The sequence below is a fragment of the Acinonyx jubatus genome, chromosome B1, assembly GCF_027475565.1.
Source record: "Acinonyx jubatus isolate Ajub_Pintada_27869175 chromosome B1, VMU_Ajub_asm_v1.0, whole genome shotgun sequence".
NCBI lineage: Eukaryota > Metazoa > Chordata > Mammalia > Carnivora > Felidae > Acinonyx > Acinonyx jubatus.
The window spans coordinates 124,824,765-124,846,366 of NC_069382.1; the positions used below are offsets into that span (position 1 = coordinate 124,824,765).

A 21,602-nucleotide genomic window follows, 5' to 3' on the forward strand; every position below is an offset into this window, starting at 1 on the left:
TAACACTACCCTGCTGGCAAGACATATTTTCTATCTTATGTTATTCTAAGTTATCTGTTGCCAAGTGTGGTCTATGGAAATTTTGCAGCTGGACTTAAATGAAACCCTTTTGTTGGGCATTGAAATGAGGAAAAAATAATTACACAATCTTCCCTCTCATCATTTAGGGAACATAACTTGATCCTGGGTTGTTTACAACACCTTTTAGTGATTATCTTTTATGTATAAGTGTGACTTTTCCCCTAAATTACAAATTTATCAAAAGTAAAAGGCAACCTTAATAAAATTAATTTAAAAATTATGTATAAATATAGAATTTAAGTCACAAAATAAACAGAACTAATAATTAAATCAAATATTCAGCTAGTTTGTTTAGAAAGCAATTTCTTGGTAAATCTGACTAGGGAAAAAGAAAACTTTTACATATAAATACAGATAGAGGAAGTGGTATCAGCAACATGAAGGAATAGGAGGTCTTCTCATAGAAATAACAATTTGGCAGCCATCCATGAACAACGTACCTTTGTGGGAGCTTTGGGATCCTTGTTGTGTAACTGTAACAGAACCTAAGACTGAATAATACTTTCAGGAGACAGGGCTGTTCTCAGTGATTGGCTAACCAACTGTTGTCCTGTCTACATTCCTGAAAGCAGCCTATCCCCTTGAGGACGTAACTCCAGTACTACAAAGGTAGAAGACAAAGATGCCCATTCTCACCACTTCTATTCAACATAGTACTAGAAGCCTTAGCCAAAGCAATTATACAGGAAAAAGAAATAAAAATATCCAAACCAGAAAGGAGGAAGTCAAAATATCTCTGTCTGCAGATGATAAGATCATATATGTAGAAAATCTTAAAGACTAAACAAAAAAAGCTGTTAGAAATAATAAAGCAATGCAGTAAAGTTGCAGAATACAAAATCAGCATGCAAAAATCAGTGGCATTTCTATACACAAACAATGAACTCTCTGAAAAAGATATTAAGAAACAATGACATTTATAATAGCAATGAGAATAACAGAATACTCAGGAAGAAATGTAACCAAAGAAGTAAAATATTTATATGCTGAAAGTTACAAAACAGTGAGGAAGGAAATTAAAGAAGACATAGATTAATGGGAAGAAATCTTGTGTTTGTGTATTAGAAGAATTAACATTGTTAAAATGCCCATACTACCCAAAGTGATCTACAGATTTAATGCAATCCCTATGAAAACTCCAACGGTATTCTTTTTTTTTCCAATGGAATTATTTACAGGAATAGAAAGAACAATCCTAAAATTGACATGTAACCACAAAGACCCCAAATAGTTAAAGCAATCTTGAGCAAGAAGAACAAAGCTGGAGGCATCATGCTTTCTGATTTCAAAATATGTTACAAAGCTACAGTAATCAAAACAATATGATAGTGGCATTAAAACAATTAGATCAATGGAACAGAACAGAAATTTCAGAAATAAATCTATACATTTACAGTCAATTGATGGTCTATAAGAGTTCCAAGAACATCCAATGAGGAAAGGATAGTCTGTTCAATAACTGGTGATAGGGAAATTGGATAGTCACATGTAGAAGAATGAAATTGGACCTCTATCTCACACCATATACAAAAATCAACACAAACTGGATTAAAAACTTAAATGTAAGACCTAAAACTTAAAACTCATAGAAGGAAACATAGGAAGAAAGTGTCTTAACAGTAACCTGGGCAGTGATTTTTGGATATGAGACAACCAAAAGCCAGGCAACAAATGCAAAATTAGATGATTGAGATTGTATCAAATTAGAAAGCTTCTGTATATATAATGAAATAATTAACTGAGTGACAAAAGCAAGCTACAGAATAGAACAAAATATTTGCAAACCACATATCTGATAAGGGATTCATATCCAAAATACATAAGGAACTCCTACAACTCAAAAATGGCAAAAAAAAAAAAAATAACCTGATTAAAAGATGGGAAAAGGACATTTCTCAAAAGAAGATATATGAAAGGCCAAAAGATATATGAAAATGTGCTCAACATCATTGGTCATCAGGTCATCAGGAAAATTCAAATAAAAACCACAATGAAATATCATCTGAAACCTGTTAGAATGTCTATTACCAAAAAGAAATAAGATAACAAATATTGGTGAGGATGTGGACAAAAGGGAATTCTTGTACACTGTTGGTGGGAATGTAAATTGGTACAGGTATTATAGAGATTCTTCCCCAGACTAAAACTAGAACGATAATATAATCCAACAATCTCAATTCTGGTTATTTATCTAAAGGAAATTAAACCAGTGTCTCAAAGAGATATCTGCACTTCCATGTTCATTGCAATATTATACACAATAGCCAAGATATAACAAGAACCTAAATGTCTGTCAAGAGAGGAATGGATAAAAAATATACAATGAAATATTATTCATCCTTATAAAAGAAGAATACTCTGACATATGTAGCAACATGGATAGACCCAGAGGACATTACGCCATGTAAAATAAGTCAGACACAGAAAGACAAATACTGCATGACCTCATATTTATTTAGAATCTAAAATAGTTGAATTTACAGAAGCACAGAGTAGAATGGTGGTTGCCAGAGGTTGGGGGTGGGAGATAGGGGAAATGAAGAGATATTGGCAAAAGGACACAAGTTCCAGCTATGCAAGATCAGTAAGTTCTGGAGGTTTAATGTATAGCATGGTGACTATAGTACAGAACCTGGTGAGTGCATGGTGAATATAGTTTATTGTGTACTTGAAATTTACTAAAAGGATAATTCTTAACTGTTCTTATGACAAGCAAAAATAAAGGCAATGATTTGAGGTGATGGCTATGTTATAGCTTTATTGTGGTGATCACTTTACAATGCATATATGTATCAAAACATCAAGTTGTACACATCAAATATATAGTACAGCTTTGTGGTCAACTATACCTCAATAAAGCCAAAACAAAAATACAGATAGTTAAAAACTGGAAATGAAATAAGTTATTTATATGGAGTAAAAAATAGTATGCAATATTCTACAGGAATAAAATTAAAATATCGATAACTTTGATAATTTCCTGGGAAAAGAGAAATTATCAAATTTTCTCAAAAGTAGTAATTTTACTAGCACAGAGAAAGAGCTAAATAAAGTTGACATTAAAATATGAGAAACAGCCATAAATTTGAGTGTTTTTTTCTCCCTAAAATATCAGCAAAATGATTTTAATGGTATAATAAAAGAATAATGTATTATTAAACAGGAAAAAGTAACACTGATTCAGTATTTGGAAGGTTACTAGGATAATGTATCTTACAAATGAGGCTTTATCAAATTTTTAAATAATCTTTAAAAGACACCAAAAGACATTTGACAAAATTGAAAACCATTATCATCTATCTACATTCCTATCTACCTAATAAAGTAAGAACAGAAAGATTCTTGCTTAACAAGGCGTAGAATAACTACTTCAAACTACCCCCAAAATTAACATAGTTGTTATTATTATAGCCTATGAAATAAGTAAGGAAGCAAAAATCTGATCAAGTATCCCAACAAAATTACCATTATTTGATGACATAGTTATGAAACCCATGAGAATCACATGAAAAAATATTAGAAAAATAAAGATTTCAACAAAGAGATTGGTTATAAATAAATATACACAAATCAGTTGCTTTTCTATTATTATGTCAATTAAGAGAGAAGACATAATTTTAGTAAAAATATCCTTTTATAGTAAATATAAATGCCTAGGAATAAATTTAACAACAAATGAAAAGGGACTATATAAAGAAAACTTCAACACTTGATTGAAATAGACTTGAACTTGTTTCTAGATAAGACATAACATATTCCAAAAAGAACAGACATATAATTGCAAAATAAATGCCAATTTTACTCAGTATTTTTGATATTTAATGAAATCTAAATAAAATGTCAAAAGAATGTCTTAGGACTAATTAAAATCTTTGCATATTTACTTGGAAGAAATCAGATGAGAATAGCAAAGAAATTAAAAAAAAAATTTTTTAACGTTTATTCATTTTTGAGAGACAGAGACAGAGACAGAGAGACAGAGTGTGAGGGCAGGGAGGGGCAGGGAGAGAGAGGGTGACACAGAATCTGAAGCAGTCCAGGTCTGAGCTGTCAGCACAGAGCCTGACACAGGGCTTGAAACCCATGAACTGTGAGATCATGATCTGAGTTCATGTTGGATGATTAATCTACTGAGCCACCCAGGCGCCCCACGAAGAAATTTTGAAAATAAAAAGTGATTGGAGGGACACCTGAGTGGCTCAGTTGGTTAAGCATGAACTCTTGATTTTGGCTCAGGTCATGATCTCACGGTTTGTGAGACTGAGCCTTGTGTTGGGTTCGGCACTGACAGTGTCGAGCTTGCTTGGGATTCCCTCTCTCCCTCTCTGCCTCTCTCCCCTGCACGCTCTCTCTCTCCTCTTTCTCTCTCAAAGTAAATAAATAAACTTAAAAAAATGATTGGAGACTTAGAACATCAAGTAGTAAAATATGTAATAAAGTTTAAAGATAAAATAGCACGGGATTTGTTTGAGAATAAAAAATCAGTGGAATAGACAAAAAACCTACAAAACTGATAAAAGTATGTAAATATTATATATAGACTGTACTACAAAGGTCATAATTCAAATCAGTGTGGAAATATGAAATATTTTTAAGATGGTAACGAAACAGGTGATTATTTCAAAAAGGTCAATAATAGAGTACTATGTAACACCAAAATAAAAAAAATTACTATAGTATAACAAACTAATTATAACGAAAAAATAATTTAAGTTAAAAAAAAGCCCACAAAGCTAGACGAACATGTAAGAATGTATTTTTCTTATATTGGAAAAATGAAATATCTAAATATAAAAGGAATAAAATTTAAGTAAATATTTGATACATTTAATTACTGCATTTTTAATATATTTTCTTAGACCAAGTCAACATTAGATATTTAATACAAAGTGTTTCATGAAATATGGTCTAAAACCTATAGGCCTATTTACTGTGCTCAGTTAATACTTACCATCTTTTGTTGGGGTGAACCCCAACCAAACTATGAGATGATGAAATAGAGATAAAAATTCTTTCCTTGAAAAAATTATTCAATGCAATAATTCAATTCAATTTAATTCAATCTTGACAATTTAAATTTAAATTTAAAAAAATTTTTCAAATGTTTATTTTTGAGAGAGAGACAGATCGCAAGCAGGGGAAGGGCAGAGAGAGATGGAGACAGAGAATCCAAAGCAGGCTTCAGGCTCTCAGCTGTCAGCACAGAGCCCGATGTGGGGCTCAAACTCACAAACTGTGGGATCATGACCTGAGCCAAAGTCAGACGCTTAACCGACTAAGCCACCCAGCCACCCCTAAATACACTTTTTTAAATGAAAAATGAGTAATATAATCAGGAAAGGTTTTATATACATGAGGTTTGATGCACTTATAAAAACTAACAGATTCTTGGAGTGTTGGTATGAGAAAGGGGGAAATACTTGGTTAGATTTCCTCTACACTGATTATTCATATCTTCAGTCTTATACCATATATACTCACAGGCAGGATTATACTCATGTCCCACAGCCCTTCCTCCCTTTTTCTGATCTTTTGCAAAAATAATTTTCCCTCTACTCTTTGGAGTTCTTAGGTGAGACCCCTGTAATAAAAGACAGATGAACAAGAGGAAAACAAAAAGAAGTTTATCAACATGTCATATCTCATGTATACATGAGAGATACTCTGGGAAAAATGAGTCCCTCAAAAAGGTGATTTTAGAATTCAGCTATCTAAACTGGAAAGGAGAGGGGGGAAGCAAGCTTTTTATGAGAGAGTAATTATATTTATGAAAGGTGAATGGTCTTTTGTAGAATAGATGAGAAGTGTGATCTTTTATGACAAAGTTTGTCTAGATATGGTGTTCACTTCTAGTTACTTCTCCTGTGATGTGAGTCATTCCCTGTTGATGAAATCCCAGGGAGGGGATTTATGACACTTGGGTTCCTTTCCGAGAATTTATCTTTAGGTAAATAAGGGTTGTTTAGAGAAAGCTTCTCTCTGCATTTGCTGTTTTTCAAGTGCTTACAGCTCAAAATCATCAATATACTAAGGTAGTATATTTTGGGGTGGCATATTCTGTTACCTTTAATTACCAACTTTCATATCTACTTTTAGCTTACTAGGTTTAAACATACAAGTAACAGAGATAGCAGTGACCCTGAAGCCTCCTCTAACAAGCTACTTTGATTTCTGCTTTTCTCTTCTTGCAAACAGCCACTCTGGCCTCCTAGATTTCCTTGCACTTCTTTAAAACTCTCAAGGGACCTCCCCAGTTGGGAACATATTGCTTTGCTATTAGAAAAGTGTTCTAGCATGGCTGTTACTGCTTTGTGAACTGTAAAGCTCGAATTAAATGTATATTAACATTATCATTGCCATATATACGTGTTTCTAATAATTCTAATGTTACAAAGCATCATGAATTCATTTTTAAAGAGAACCATTAAAACAGTATGATTATAGCCTGTAGCAATACCAGTGAAATGTTGTGTAGTAACCCAAACCATTTTAGCTTTTAAAAATATCCTTTTATTTTCATCTACTAAAACATAACATCATTGTCCTTTGGACAGTTTTTTACCACCAGGTTAAAGCTGTCTAGAAAATATGCATCAACAAAACCTAAAGTCACTGTTCAACAGGATAACAATGGAAGGTTTGAAAATTTTCAGTCCATCTGACTAGGTGATGGGATATTACTTAAAAATTTCAACTAGTCTTGGGGTGCCTGGGTGGCTCAGTCAGTTGAGTGTCCGACTTGGGCTCAGGTCATGATCTCATGGTTCATGAGCTCAAACCCCGCATTGGGCTCTGTGCTGACAGCTCAGAGCCTGGAGTCTCCTTCAGTTTCTGTAACTCCCTATCTCTATGCCCCTCCCCCACTCACACTCTGTCTCTCTCTCTCAAAAATAAACATTAAAAAAATCTAAAACAATTTCAACTAGTCTTTGCTCTTGAAGTCATATTTCGATAAGCAGCTACATTGTAGGCCATTGACTTATTTACCAGTGGATTCCATGCCAAGTGAGTGCTTCATACAAGTTTAAACAGAGAGCAAAAGTGCATCCAGAAGCTTTATGTCATCAAATTCCAGGCCCCATTTATGCTACAGGGAAAAGAAGCCAAAATGGCATCTACCTCCAATATTGTCAATCTCTGGTCCCTAAAATAGAGATACCAGAATGCTGTGGGGATTAATGGAAGGTGGTAGCTGCTAATGCTCAACACCTGTGTCCTTATAGTGGCGCTGAGATACCAATAGTCTTGATGGATTTCTCATTGTTGAGATGAAACAAGGCTTAATTTCATTTCCATAGTATGATTAAAGTAATATTTCTTTGAATTCCACTTTACTCATAATCATTATGCATTAACTTGAAGATTTTGAAGGGATCTGTAAGAAATACAAAGGTAAGACTTGGGCTCTTGCCTTCAAGCTGCTTACAACTCAGTAGTGGAGATAAGTCAAGTACTACTTGTAACACAAAGCTTATGATGGTATGTACCATAAACAAAGCTTAAAATGTTAAAGTGATTTAAAGAAAGGGAAATTGAATTTCACTGAGGTAATCAGGGCAGCCTGCTTAAATATTCTGGTAACTGAATTTGTTGTACAAGAAAACCCCAAATATTTAAGTTCCTTATGTTTAGTGCCTGATTAAACACAGATACTCTTTGGAAACCAGTTTTTGTTCATGCACACTTTTTGAACGTTCTAGTTTTCTGCAATTTTCCATCCATCAGGTGAAGAACTATAAATATTCAATGTTATTTTCTCAAATATTTGCATTTCTTGCCAAGTAAATTGAAGGATGGGAAAAATGTATTTTCAAAACCTGCACCTGTGCTTCTCATCATGTTTTGGATTATGGCATATTTCTTTTCTTCTGTAGAATCCTCTTGTCCTGAATGCCCCAGGTTTGAATCCTCTACTGTGACCTAATGCTAAAAGCACTTTTCTTTTCAATTCATTAGGCAGCCATCTCCTATAATAACTGCAAAAGTCCACACAATAAGCAAATAGACTTTCACTACCAGTTACCACAATGACTTTGGTTTTAATTGGGAAGCCATATTCTTTCTCACACAAATCTTTAACTGAGAAAATTTCTTAAAAGTGCACTTCAAAATGTATAGCTACAGAGATACATCAATGATAATCTTTTTTTTTTTACTAAAAAAATCAATGGGACAATTATGGAAAGATGACATTTAAACCAAAGTGTAAGATGAGATATCCCTTCACTGAAGGGATATCTGTCCTCTGATGTCTTCCTCATTTATAAAGAATTTTTTCCATTGTTAAAAAATGCCCTTTACACACAAGTTTATTTGCTCTTCCCAATACTGCGAGGCAGCTGATATTATGATGCCTAACTCAGATGTGGTAATGGAACTTGTTCTAAGTGTTATCAATGACTAGATTTGAAACTTCAGCTCAAGGTCATCTTTTTTCCACTACACTAAAGATCAGTTTCTGGGAGATACTTGCTATAGGAATTTAAAAATATGTGGGATATGGTAGCCTTTGCCTTCAAGGCAAAGCTTACCTAGTTTGAAAAATAATATTTATACAAATAAAAATAATGCACCATAGTATAAAGCAAGAGCCATGAAAAGAATGCAACTTGTTTAATGCTATATGATCACACTATTAAGATAAGTAAAAGTTAAGCTTTTAAAAAACAGCTTGCCTATTACTCAGCCATACAAAAGAATGAAATCTTACCATTTGCGATGACATGGATGGAGCTAGAGAGCATTATGCCAAGTAAAATAAGTCAGTCAGAGAAAGACAAGTATCATATGATTTCATTCATATATGGGATTTAAGAAACAAAACAGATGAACACGGGGAAGAGAAAAAAAGGTAAACCATAAAACAAATTTTTTTTAAAGTTTATTTACTTATTTTTGAGAGAGAGGGAATGAGTGGGGGAGGGGCAGATAGAGAGGGAGAGGGGGATCCCAAGCAGGCTGTTTGATGTGGAGTTCATGCGGGGGGCTCGAACTCATGGACTGTGAGATCATGACCTGAGCCCAAATCAAGAGCTGCATGCTTAATTGACTGAGTTACCCAGCACCCAAACAGACTCTTAACCATAGAGAATAAACTGGGCATTGCTCGGGGGGGGGGAAGTGGGTAGGAAGATATGTTAAACAGGTGATTGGGATTAAGGAGGGCACTTGTGATGAGCACTTGGTCTTGCATGTAAGTGGTGAGTCATGAAATCCTACACCTGAAACTAGTATTACAATACTATATGTTAACTAACTGGAATGTAAATGAAAACTTGAAAGAAAAAAACATAAAAATTCTCAACTACAAAGAATTATTGGGATGAAAGAATATCTGGTTTATATGATTTTGGACGATTGAAGCCTGTTGATTTTGTAGTTATTGCTATCTAAGTATTTCAGGTTTTCAGGATTAAAACCAAAGCAGAGCTTTTTAAAATTAAAATAAAGGCTGCAGGATGGAAACTTATTATTTTTCCTCACAAAATAAAAACCAAAAGGCCCGAGAACAAACTGGGAGAAATAAATTCTAGCTTTGCACACCAAGCTAACTTTACAATTTAAACTAATGGTCAGTAGGGGATAAAGTGATTGTGAATTACAGGCGCAAAGAGTTATGATTAACCCAGAATCGATCTACGGTGGTCCTTATAATTCATTGCCCACATAAGTCCTTAAGATGGGATGGCTTTAATATTTATGACATATGGTTCTAGGTGGTGGCCTCTCCCACTATGAACAAATTAATAATTTAGCATCATTCATCATTTCATCTGAATTTATCTAGCAAAATAAATCATGCCCAAGTCCATATTTTAGTGCTTAAGACTCACTTTTAAAATATATATGGCTTTGTTTACTGCTGCCTTAATTGTTGGCCTACTTTATTTTACCTGCTATTATTTTGAAATTTGAATTTGTGCTCCAAGATAGTCATCACAGGGAAGAGATTTTCACAAGGAAGATATGAATGTGTTTAAAATAGATATCAGCTATTTAGAAAATATCCTTTTTTAACCTGGAAAAGAAGCAGTGTATTTACTTATAAATTTTATCTTTGCCTCTCTTTTTTGAGGCCATTGGAATACTAATTTTTTCAAGTGTATTAAAGCATTCTGGGAATGTGAAAAACTAAGCACAGCTAACTTTTCCACTGACAACTTTCTCTTGAAACAAATGGCTACTAGGGTCTAGAAGACAGAAGGGTAGTAAGGCCTGGAGTTCTGGATAATTCTGTGTGGGGAAAATAAGAAATCTCTCCTTCAGGCAGGGTGAGTACCTGAGAAAACCAGCAGAACCTCCAGGGAAGGCAATGAAGAAACCAAGTTTGGGGCAATGCTTTTCTGACAATTTGGATTTCAAATCTTCCTGCTCTCTTTCCTTAGATATTTGTCCCCATGAATATGCCTGTTCTGCTGTCTTTATTTAAAAAGATTTTTTTAAATGTTTATTTATTTTTGAGAGAGAGACAGAGATGGAGCACGAGTAGGGGAGGAGCAGAGATAGAAGGAGACAGAATCCAAAGCAGGCTCCAGGCTCTGAACTGTCAGCACAGAGCCTAATGTGGGGCTGGAACTCACAAACTGTGAGATCATGACCTGAGCCAAAGTCAGACACCCAACTGACTGAGCCACCCAGGTGCCCCTGTTCTGCTGCCTTTAAATTAGTCAGGAAGGAGTTGAATAAGTGGACACAGATGTGCCCTCATGGAGCTGGGACACAGCAGAAGACTGGAGAGCCCCAGCTTCCTCCAGGTTCCTCAGCAGGGAGATTTGTGAATCACTTTCTTCTATACTACGGTCAATACTTCGGTCTATAAGGAGAGTGACATTTCAACTTCTGTAGCAAGACGGACAATCCCTAGAATAATCCAACCATCAGATTTGAGTCCTCATAAACTGATAAAGAAAAAAGACAACCCCTAGAGCAAGTGCCACATTTAGAGAGGGGGAGATGAACCTGAGCAAGAAGAACACATTCTGGGACAAGAGCATTGTGGTACTAGTAAGAATCCAATTTTAAAAGAAAAATAAGCAGGGTATTTAACCAGATTCAGTTGTGAGCCTAAAAAGATCTATGTGGCTATAAACTAACAAACAAACCTCAATTTCTCAACCAAAAAATTGAACAGATGAATTGAAGGAGAAAATGCTCATTGGTCCTACAGGCTCAAATGGAAGGACTAGGGTGACAACTGTCCCAGTTGGCCTGTGATATCCCAGTTGTAGCAATGGAAGCTCTACATCAAGGGGAACTTCTTGCGGGGCGGGGGGGAGTACAGGTTTTTGGTAATGATACAGAAGGTTGGGGTACAAAATTCATACCACAGGATAAAAGATAGGGGCTGAAAGTGATGATTTTTATAGCAGATGGATATGACATGGGTTATTAGGAATTGAGTATGGTGGAAAAGGACATGAGAAAGCATACAACAGAGCCTGTATCTTCCAACTTGGGGATGAGGCAAACCAAAAGGTTTTGTGTCTTCCAAAAGGCACCAATGCTCAGCTGAAGAGAGCAACTGCTAAATTAGTTTGGGCATAGCACAAAAACAAACACACATAATCGGATTGTTCTCCTCATAGCCCTCTGAAATGGGGTAAAGCTAGATTCCCTGATTCTGAGGTTGCAAATAAAATGTGCTGTGGTAAACAAAAGGAGGAAATTTTGATAATAGATCAGCTGAGACTCTGTAGTATAGACTGACTCTTTTGGACTTTACCTGAATGATCATGTTTTCTACAGTAAAGTTAGGAGTCACATAATGTCAACAATAAAAATAATCACCCTAGCTCTTAGGTATTTTGATTTAAACAGTGTAATGTCAAATTGTTTTCCTAATTTCTATGAATATGTTAATAAAACTGCATAACAAAAACAAAAGTTGACTGATAATTTGTCCAAATACAATCTACAAAGAAATGTAAACTTCATCAAATTTGATTCTATAGCTAAACTTCTTATCAAAGAAAATTAAAAGATCCTACCTGCGAAATATTCTGTATACCATGTATATGACACTGCAAAAAGGGGCATGGTTTGCTTACCTGAGATAATGAAGCTTTCATTATTTAAAATTTTTATCATTTTTTTGTTTTGTCAGAATGTGAGAAGCACTCAGGAGATTTTACTTAATAGAAATGGAAAGAGATGGCTTTCTTAGACATTTGCCTACAAGGTGGCCATTAATTTTTCAAATATAGATGGCCATGAAGTCGCATATTCTAAGTGTGAAACAAGAAGAATGTTCTCTAGTTGGGAAATACATTGAGGATAACAATGAAGAAAAAGATCACCATAAAAGAGAAATTTCTATGCTGCTTTTCCCAAAACTGTTTGATGATTTTTTTGAAGAAACCATAGTGTGCTTGGAAAAAGATGAAGTGACTACACCTGAGTTGTTCAACTTTATGTGGACATTATGACAAAAAGCTGCAGAGAAAAAATGACACATTTTTTGAAATAAGATTACTTATAATAATAATAATAATAATAATAATAATAATAAAAGGTCACCAGAAAACAGAAAAGGCAGCTAAAACTATAACTTCTGCACAGCATTGATTTCACATGTTCAAAGTACCTCTGTGCTTTAAAATCATTTTGCCAAGAAACAGGACTCTAACTTAGGATAACATTCAGAATGTTTAAAAGTGGTGGACATCTCAGGTAGATTTAGTCTATAGATTTGTAGATGCAAAGTTTATGATTGATAAAAAGCTGGTCTTTTATTTTTAATTCTTTTTATGTTTATTTATTTTTGAGAGAGAGAGACAGACAGACCTCAAGCCGGGTAGAGGCAGAGAGAGAGGGAAGCACAGAATCTGAAGCAGGTTCCAGGCTCTGAGCTGTCAGCGCAGAGCCCAACATGGGGCCTGAACCCACAAACTGTGAGACCATGACCTGAGCCGAAGGATGACGCTTAACTGACTGAACCACCCAGGCACCCCAAAAAGCTGGTCTTTTAAAAGCAAGCTTTTAGAAACGAAGTGTATGGAAGGCCAGAATCCAATCCCTACAAGTTAACACACCTGCTATTGCTGATAATTTTTAATTCCTAAGTATTTCATGCTCAAACATTTTTGTTAACAGCATGTTTAGATTGATACCATGCCATTGGGATGACACCAGAATCATTATAATGTGGGTTAGATAAGAGCAGATTTGCAAGTCAAAGTGAATTTTATGTTTAGTTATTTTCGTTTTACCACTCTATAAAAGAAGGATGTGCTAAAGGTTGCACGCAATTCAGAAAAGTATTTTTGGAAAGGGAAACAGAAAGGGTAAAATCATCATACAGTATCATGTACGGCACTGAAAAAAAATATGCCATTGTTGTTACTTAATATAGTTAATGTTTAATTATATGTTTAAATCTACTTATGCTTAATTAGTATTTTTGTATTTGTTTCCCTTTGGAAAGTGTTGCCCTTATGTGTCTTAAATATAGTTAAAAATTTAAATCTCTAATACAGAGTTTAAAAAAGAACAAGAATAACTGCTTTACCAGAGGATCAAAAGAAAACTTAGTAAAATATTGTTATATTTTATCACCTATATCATTTGTTTAACTAGTAACTATCAGTTACTACTATTTGACAGTTAACCTAGTTCTATTGTTTTGTTTAAACAAAGTAATTTTTTAAGTAAGAAATGAATAATACAGAATAATATATAGTCCCAAATAAAGGTCTTTTTTCATGTTTTTATGTTGAAGTAATAATACATCTATATAATTATATTATTATATGTTTTTGGTGTGGTGTAGCTGTGTTATGGGTTGTCTAGAAAGTTGGTAAATATATTAATAAACGTTTTTGGCATAATTAGCTGTCTGTTTGTAATAAATAAAATCAAACCTTTTTCTAACTCCTCCCAAAATAATTTCCAGTTGGATTAATAATTCAAAATAAAATAGTAAAAGCCTGCAAGAAAAATAGGGGAGCATATGTAATATATGTTAGGAAAGACTTTTTAACCAACATATGGAATCTAGAAAGTATATATTTGTATAGCAGACTTTTTTAACATACATTTTATTTTTAAAGGCATTTTAATATGCCTTTGTATAGCTATATATATATATATACATATATATATATGTATATATATACACAAAGTGAAGACCATCAGATTTACAAAAAAAAGTTGGAACATGGGGACAAAGAATTAATATTTATAAATATATAGGTGTTCCTCTAATTAAGCATCCTTTATTCTAGCAAAGAATAGAGGATGCAAAAGAAAAATAGATAAAGCATCTGGAAAGGCAATTCCCAATAGAACAAATAGACGTGTTCAATGAGCGTATGAACAATACCCAAACTCATTAGTGATTAGGTGAATACAAAATGAAATAACAGGAGGCTACTACTTTATATCTATTGGTCTGACCACATTTAAATATATTGCTGGTGGAGATGCATTGAAAAGTGTATTCTCACACATTGCTAGTGGAAACGGGAAAATGTTATAGTCTTTTTCAAAAGTAACATCTGTTCAAATTAAAAAAATATATATAGATGACTTTTGGCCCAGGAATTCCATTCCCAGCAATATATCTAAGAGAAATAAAAATTTTAGATTAATGCACAAGGATTCTCAGTGTATCATTGTTTCCTTGTGGCACCACATTGGAAAGAGTGGTAATGTTCATCAATCGTAAAATGATGACGTGTTCCTGCCATGAAACATTATGGAAATATTAAGAGGAATCTATTAGAGCAATACAAGGTGTCATGGAAGGATTTCTATGATGTACTTGCAGAATGGAAAAAAACAAGGTGAGAAATTATTTATAACATAATCCCATTTTAAAAATCAACAATGACCCCAAAGTATATAACTTTGTGGGACTATATATATAAATATTATTATGTTATTAGAAATGTTTAGAGAAAAATATGGAAGAATTAATATGTCCTGTTGGTTTTCTTTTGAGGATAGAAAAATAAGGGTTATGGATGGAGGTAGAAGAAGAGAGAAGAATGGGAGAAAGCCAAGCTGAAAAGTAAAAGGAAACTGAATGCTCTAAAAATGACATGTGTAGATACATTTATACTTTTATGAGATACATACATGTGTAAATATGTAATTAAAGGAGGTTTTTTTTTTAAAGTCAGGTTTATTGAGATCTAATTTATATATATAGTCAAGTTTGCCATTTTTAGGTCTCTAGTAAGAAATACTGAATAAAAACCCTGAATATTTTTGCTTTATGTTTAGAAGTTTTAAATGGCATCATTAACATATATAGTTAAATAACAGTTAGTTTTTGAAACCTATGCTGATTTATAAATTTATAGGTACTAGGGTATTCATAATTACATACCCACAATCATTTGCTATCATAACGGACTCATTTCTATTCATTCTGGGGTAGTCATTGACATATACTTAACTTTAAACTAAACAATATGTTGACAAAAAATCAAAATTCTATGTTAATACAAAATGCTAATAGTAGAGGTTTGGAAGAAATCCAACATGCATATGTTAGAATTGCTGGGTCTTGCCAACTTTCTGTCTACATTTCCCTTCCCCAACCACACTTTCTATTGGTGTGTGTGTGTACATATTCTAAAAGAATATTAAGTAGATAAATTACTTTTGAAGCTATATTGTAAAACAAAACAAATCCTAACACATACATCTCAACTTTTATAAGTAGTCAAATTTATCTCTAATTGGGTTTCCTTTTTGTGCTTTTGCTCTTATTTCTTATACATAATTACAGTTTCTTAAATGGTTTATATGCTTTTTTTGCCCTTGGTTCTTTGATATTCATTTTATTTTGTTAGGAATGTTTTCCTATCCACTTGTTTCTTTCAATCTTACTCTGTCCTATCTGCTTCAATTTGTCCTAATCCTTTCAGAGTTGGGATTGGTTTAAATGTCACTTATTCATGGAAGTCCTCTTTGACCTTCAGCCTTAGTGTCCCTCCTTTATGATGCTATTGCACCTTGTATATACTCTTAGAACAGCATTTTAGCACTGGATTATACTTGCCTCTTTTCATTCTGCTCAACCCCATGTAACCAGAAACTCCTAGAAGACTGGGACTGCATCCTTCTTATCCAAGTAGCATTGCCTCCCCTGTGCCTAGCCTAGGGTCCAATATTATCAGGAACAGGCACCTGATACATATTTCTTAGTTAAGGAACATTGCTTCATTTCCTTTCTTTTGGTCACTAAGACCACCATACTTTTAACTTCCTATTCCTTCAACAATCACTATATTCCAATTCTCTAACATTGGTAAGAAAGACCAAATAAGAACAGAAAGTTGTGACAGCTCAAAATTTCTGCCATGCACAAACAGATCATAGTGTCCTGTTAGGACAAAGGTATGTGAATAAGGAAACATTATTACATTAAAGCATCTTCTGTGAAGTAGAATAGCTCCAGACTCATCAAGTAGAGGTATGATTCAGATATCACTCTTCAGTAGACTGTTGTGAAAGATTGGCAGTGTTTCATATCTTTGTTGTCCAATATGGTAGTCACTAGCCACATATGGCTACTGAGTACTTGAATTGTGGCTACTGTGACCAAAAAACTGAATTTTAAATTTTATTTAATTTTAATCCACTTACATTTAAATAATCATATGGCTAGTGGCTATAATAATGGCATCACTAATTAGAAGTATTTGCTTCTGTGAAAGAGTATGACTTTGCACCCTTCTAGAATCATTAGAGAAACAGCCATTTTTGTTATATAACCATAGATGGCCTTGCATGTCTACTTAACTCTTTCGTATGTATGTATTATGATTCCCAATTACCTCAAGAGCACCTTGAGAGGAGATAAGTTTTTCTAGACTCACCGTACAGACAATACCTAACTGAATTAATTGCTTCAAGAAGGAACATTTATATGAAAGTTAAGGGAAAATATCAGCACTTGACTATTGCTTAATACTAAAAAGGCCTGTGTAATGCCACAATCCTCCCAGAAAAACAAAACGGGAAGATTTTCTTATAAAATGAAGTGGAAACTGAGTAAACTAACTCTTAGATTAAGATTTGGTGTTGGTGATACCACTCACTGCTCATGGCAGGTTTTAAAATACTAAATTCAGCATTTTCACATTGTGACTTTGTCATGTTGTGGAAACATGATGACATTTCAAGATGATGGTAGTTCACAGTCTATTACACATTACAGAAGAGCATTAAAAAGGAATTTATACGGTGATCAGTTGTCACAATTCAGTATCACACCAACTTCTTGGGCCAGCAGTGAGAAAATAAAGGTGTAATATTACAGGCTTATTCCTAATTATTTGGTTACCTAAAAGAGAATAGATGCTTTTTACAAAGAAACTGGAGAATTAGTTTTTGCATTAATTTGGATAAAATTCTGTAAGTGACTTGATGAACAGATTACCATCATAAATGTTTATGGACAGGTCAACAAACAAAGAACACAAATTCTGGTCAGAAATGAAACTGAATCCTAGTAAGCATTTTACAAGAAATACTTTTGAAGTTCCACTAAAACCTCAAAAATACAGCCAAAGATCATGTTTTGGTTGGTTTAATCTTATACAGATTCAATTACTGTTCTTTCTTATAGATGAACTTTTGGAAACTATCAGCATGTAAAAACAATTCAGCACTTGGGATTGGTGTTACAGAAATGCCTTAGCTAAAAATGGCCCTTAGTTATTAGAGCAGTTTCCAATTTATTTTTATTTTTTATTAAAAAAATTTTAATGTTTACTTATATTTGAGAGAGAGCATGGCCGGGGAGCAGCAGAGAGAGATGGAGACAAATCTGAAGCAGGCCCCAGGCTCTGAGCTGTCAGCACAGAGTCCAACTTGGGGCTCGAACTCATGAACCACAAGATCATGACCTGAGCCAAAGTTGGATGCTTAACCGACTGAGCCACCCAGGCGCCCCAGTTTCCAATTTATGAAAAGAGAAAAGAATGATAAAGGAAATAAGCCTGAAGAATAAGAATCAAGAATAAGGTGTGAAAATAGGACATGGTCCAGGATACTCACGTATCTATGGTATGACAGTATGATGATAATATGATGTGTGGGGGAGGGCTGAGTCAGGTACTTCCTAAAGTAGGTATATACCCTGTACATACTATATAATCTATGCTATGCTATATTTAACCCAAATCATTTAATCCAACTCAAACCTTAATCATGCTATATTTAGTCCAAATCCAATCAAAATATCAAATACCACAGTGCAACCACCTGTAGCATTTTTATTGACGTAACATTTACACATCATGAAAAGCACAAATTTTAAATGGCTAATTCAGGAAGTTTTGATTAAAATACACTTGTGAATCCACTACCCCTGTTCAGATACAGAATATTTCCATTGCCCTAGAAATTTTCCTTGCCCTCTTCCAGTTAAACTTCACCACTATTTGGATTTCTATCATCATAATAGATTAGTTTTACCAGTTCTTGAAATTCACATAAATGAAACCAAATAGTTGTACCCTTCTGTCTCTGGCTTCTTTTGAACAATACAATGGTTTTGAGATATAGCCACATTGGCTTGTGATCAATAATTCTTTCCTCGATATTTCTTGTAATATTGTGGCTTGCATAGACCATAATATATTTTCCTATTCCCCTGTTGTTAGATATTTGGGTTGCTTCCTGTTTGGAGCTATTACAAATAAAGCTGTTGTAAACATGACTGTATGTCTTTTATGGATGAAAATTTTCATCTCTCCTAGGTAAACACCTAGGCCTGGAACTGCTGGCTCATGGGCGAGGTATATGTTTAGTTTAGTAAGAAACTGCCAAATGGGTTTTCAAAGTGGTCTCTAAACAATTGACACTCTAATATCCTGCAAGTGCTATTTGCTCTGCATTCTTGCCAGTTTTTGGTGTTGTTAGCCTTTTTAATTGTAGCCATCCTAGCGGGTGTGAAATGTAAATCATTGTGGTTTACATTTTCCTGAAGACCAACAATGTTAATTAAGTATATTTTCATGTGTTTATTGGAAATTTGCATATCCTCTTTTATGAAGTAACTGTTTTGAGTCTTTTGCTAACTTGTATTGTGTTGTCTTTCAATTATTGATTTTAGGAGTTCTTCATATGTTGAGATACAAGGTCAGATATGTCTGTATGGCTTGTCTTTTCCTTCTCTTAATATTGTCTTTGACAAGTAGAAATAAATATTTTTATTTTGATAAAATCCAATACAACAGTTTTATTTGTTGTTAACGGAAACTATTTTATCCTGAGATATAGTTTTAATCTTACAAGGGTTTTCTGGAATTTTCATGGAACACTGGATTTGTTTACTTAGCCCTTCTAATTGGCCACATGTAAACTCCAAATTTTGTCTACTCTGTTGTGTATGGCAGCTAAATTATGATGAGCTTTTTTGGCCTTTTATAATATTTTTTAATTTTTAGTTTTTAATATGAAATTTATTGTCAAATTGGTTCCCATACAACACCCAGTGCTCATCCCAACAGGTACCCTCCTCAGCACCCATCACCCACTTTCCCCTTCCTCTCCCCGCCATCAACCCTCAGTGTATTCTCAGTTTTTAAGTCTCTTAGGGTTTGCCTCCCTCCCTCTCTAACTTTTTTTCCCCTTCCCCTCCCCCATGGTCTTCTGTTAAGTTTCTCAGGATCCACATAAGAGTGAAAACATACGGTATCTGTCTTTCTCTGTATGAGTTAGTTCACTTAGCCTAACACTCTCCAGTTCCATCCACGTTTCTACAAAAGGCCATATTTCATTCTTTCTCATTGTCACGTAGTATTCCATTGTACATATAAACCACAATTTCTTTATCCATTCATCAGTTGATGGACATTTAGGCTCTTTCCATAATTTGGCTATTGTTGAGAGTGCTGCTATAAACATTGGGGTATAAGTGCCCCTATGCATCAGTACTCCTGTATCCCTTGGGTACATTCCTAGCAGTGCTATTTCTGGGTCAGAGGGTAGATCTATTTTTAATTTTTTGAGGAACCTCCACACTGTTTTCCAGAGTGGTTGCACCAGTTTGCATTCCCACCAACAGAGCAAGAGGTTTCCCATTTCTCCATATCCTTGCCAGCATCTATAGTCTCCTGATTTGTTCATTTTAGCCACTCTGACTGGTGTGAGGTGATATCTGAGTGTGGTTTTGATTTGTATTTCCCTGATGAGGAGTGACATTGAGCATCTTTTCATATGCCTGTTGGCCATCTGGATGTCTTCATTAGAGAAGAGTCTGTTCATGTCTTCTGTCCATTTCTTCACTGGATTATTTGTTTTTCGGGTGTGGAGTTTGGTGAGCTCTTTATAGATTTTGGATACTAGCCCTTTGTCCAATATCTTTGCAAATATCTTTTCCCATTCCAGCAGTTGCCTTTTAGTTTTGTTGATTGTTTCCTTTGCAAGGCAGAAGCTTTTTATCTTCATGAGGTCCCAATAGTTCATTTTTGCTTTTAATTTCCTTGCCTTTGGAGATGTGTTGATAAGAAATTGCTGCAGCTGAGGTCAGAGAGGTTTTTTTCCTGCTTTCTCCTCTAGAGTTTTGATGGTTTCCTGTTTCACATTCAGGTCCTTTATCCATTTTGAGTTTATTTTTGTGAATGGTGTAAGAAAGTGGTCTAGTTTCATTCTCCTGCATGTTGCTGTCCAGTTCTCCCAGCACCATTTGTTAAAGAGACTGTCTTTTTTCCATTGGATATTCTTTCCTGCTTTGTCAAAGATTAGTTGGCCATACTTTTGTGGGTCCAATTCTGGAGTCTCTATTCCAATGGTCTATGTGTCTGTTTTTGTGCCAACACCATGCTGTCTTGATGATTACAGGTTTTTAGTAGAGGCTAAAGTCTGGGATTGTGATGCCTCCTGCTTTGGTTTTCTTCTTCAATACTACTTTGGCCATTTGGGGTCTTTTGTGGTTCCATACAAATATTAGGATTGCTTGTTGTAGCTTCGAGAAGAATGCTGGTGCAATTTTGATTGGGATTGCATTGAATGTGTAGATTTCTTTGGGTAGTATTGACATTTTAACAATATTTATTCTCCCAATCCATGAGCACAGAATGTTTTTCCATTTCTTTGTATCTTCTTCAGTTTCCTTCATAAGCTTTCTATAGTTTTCAGCATACAGATCTTTTACATCTTTGGTTAGGTTTATTTTATGCTTCTTGGTGCAATTGTGAATGGGATCAGTTTCTTTATTTGTCTTTCTGTTGCTTTATTATCAGTGTATAAGAATGCAACTGATTTCTCTACATTCATTTTGTATCCTGCAACTTTGCTGAATTCATGTATCAGTTCTGGCAGACTTTTGGTGGAGTCTATTGGATTTTCCATGTATAATATCATGTCTTCTGCAAAAAGTGAAAGCTTAACTTCATCTTTGCCAATTTTTATGCCTTTGAGTTCCTTTTGTTGTCTGATTGCTGATGCTAGAACTTCCAACACTATGTTAAACAACAGCAGTGAGAGTGGACATCCCTGTTGTGTTCCTGATCTCAGGGGGAAAGCTCTGAGTTTTTCCCAATTGAGGATGATATTAGCTG

The 21,602-nt window shown here is 34.5% G+C and overlaps 1 protein-coding gene across 1 annotated transcript in view; it reads right to left on the reverse strand.

Moving 5' to 3' along the window:
- The window catches only part of GRID2 (glutamate ionotropic receptor delta type subunit 2), a 1,419,162-nt gene that overhangs the window by 116,920 nt on the left and 1,280,640 nt on the right, over nt 1-21,602 (reverse strand). The window lies entirely within an intron of this gene.